The 1,933-nt window shown below is 37.4% G+C and overlaps 1 long non-coding RNA gene across 1 annotated transcript; it reads right to left on the bottom strand.

Annotated features, from left to right (window-relative positions):
- Positions 1 to 1,086: 1,086 nt before the first annotated feature.
- LOC109222768 lies at positions 1,087 to 1,885 on the bottom strand. Its single transcript, XR_002067453.1, has 2 exons — positions 1,819 to 1,885; positions 1,087 to 1,513 (listed from the first exon to the last, which is right to left on the bottom strand). It is a non-coding gene; the product is annotated as an uncharacterized LOC109222768 (long non-coding RNA).
- Positions 1,886 to 1,933: the final 48 nt, after the last annotated feature.

Genomic DNA, 1,933 nt, shown 5'->3' with positions numbered 1-1,933 from the left:
CCCCCGTTACCCCGGTTTTTTACGGTTTCCCGTACCTTAGTCGTACTACTTTACGTTACGTCCCCTTGTACTACACAATGTTTACCTTAATATAAATAGTTTTGTCCTTTGGACCAATGAAAACAACAGCAGCATGTACAATTCAATAATCACCAACATTTGAAGACACTCAGTTTTTTTAGAGATTTAAAGTAGAAACAAAAGCAAATATTAAGTAAAGAACCAGAGAGAAAACACAGCTAAATCGCAGAGATAATGCAGAAAAAAAGAAAACGAGAGAAAACCTTAACTTAGCCACTGAAATCACAGAGAAATATTACAAAAAGTTTGTACAAGAAATGGAGTAAAAGGAAGAGGAGACGAGATGTGAAGAAACAAGAATGAAAAAGTAACGCTTGGTCTAAGGCTTTTGTTATTGAGCGTAGTGTTAGAATTACGAAAAAAAACCTATAAGGGTTACAAATGTAAAATTATTGATCAACTCAAAATAGTTTAAAAGCCAAAAAATCATAAGTTGAGATTGCTCAACTTATGGCTTTTCGTTAGTTTTCAGCATTTTATAATTTAATTTAAGCATTTTTTATGTTGTCAAACACAAAAAATAAAAAATTTAAGCTTTGTTTGACCCGCCTAAAAGCCAATCCAAACGGGCTCTTCTCATTCATGTCATTCATTATCAGTTTCTTCCTCCTATAAATGACGGATCTAGACTAGACGCAAATTCGGTAGAATCAATTGCATCTAACTCAAACTTCATATGTGTGTGCTCGCCCGCATGTGTGCGAGTGCAAGGAAAAAAATTCGAAAAACCCACTAATTCAAACCCACCTTTTTCGACACGTCACCTTTTTCGAACAAGTGCCTTACTACGGAGCTCGGGGCTTTGAGATTCCCTGTGATGGTGGGCCATTATGTTCCCTCGTCTCCCCTTAGAGGGGAAGGGTGGAATTATTGAGGAGTTTATGTGAGACAACATCAGAATATTCCAATTTAATAGAGTCATTAACCTTACAACATGATGAGAAATACAACGGACTTAAAAAGTTATGCTATACTGCTATATGAAATTCTTTTGGGAAGAAGAAATGAAGGCACATTCCAAATTCAAAGTTCACTATTCTAAGAAATTTATGTGTCCACTTCATGCACATTTTCATCATAAATTTTCATAGCTAACCTTGAAAGATTATTCTCTAGCTTCTGCTATGTATTGACTTCATATGTGATTACACACCGGTAAACATTAAAATTCCACGGGTTTCAAGGACATCTGAGGGTTCAACGCCCTCCTTGAGCCGAAGGTCTACCAGAAACAACCTCTTTGCCTTTTAAAGGTAGAGGTAAGGTCTGCGTACACTTTACCCTCCCCAGACCCCACTTGTGGACTACACAGGGTTTGTTGTTGTTATTGCTGTTGTTGTCATCTGAGGGTTCAACAGAACATGAATTCTGAAGATCAGTGGACAAAGGCCGACTGCACAGAACAAATGGCAAAGGTTTCAGAAGGACTTTCCTGTTGCAGAAAATTGTGACAAAAGCAAAATCAGTGCAAAGTTTGAAAATGGCATTCTTCATGTCAAACAGCAAAAACTGATAACTTCAACAGTGAAAAGGCCACAGAAGCTGAGAATACCCTTGCTAAAAGACAGAAGACCTCTTTAAGAGATGAATTTACCAAGCAGGATAATGCTGATAATACTCTTGTTAAACAGCCAGCCAAAAAAAATGCACACTAGTCCTAAAGCCAGTGAGCAAACAGAAGCTAAAAATCTTGCAGAAAAATCACCAACAGATAAAAATAGTTCAAGTAGTTCTTACCGTGAATATGAATATGAATCAACAGATGATTCGACCGATGATGAAACGACCAGAGATGCTAGCTGTTGTCGTGCGAAACTAAACCGTAAGACCAACGGAAAAGGTAAGGTTGGAA

This window comes from Nicotiana attenuata, unplaced genomic scaffold (genome assembly GCF_001879085.1).
Source record: "Nicotiana attenuata strain UT unplaced genomic scaffold, NIATTr2, whole genome shotgun sequence".
Lineage (NCBI taxonomy): Eukaryota > Viridiplantae > Streptophyta > Magnoliopsida > Solanales > Solanaceae > Nicotiana > Nicotiana attenuata.
Note: the sequence above shows the minus strand (reverse complement) of the source record. Positions and strands in the feature narration are given on the sequence as shown.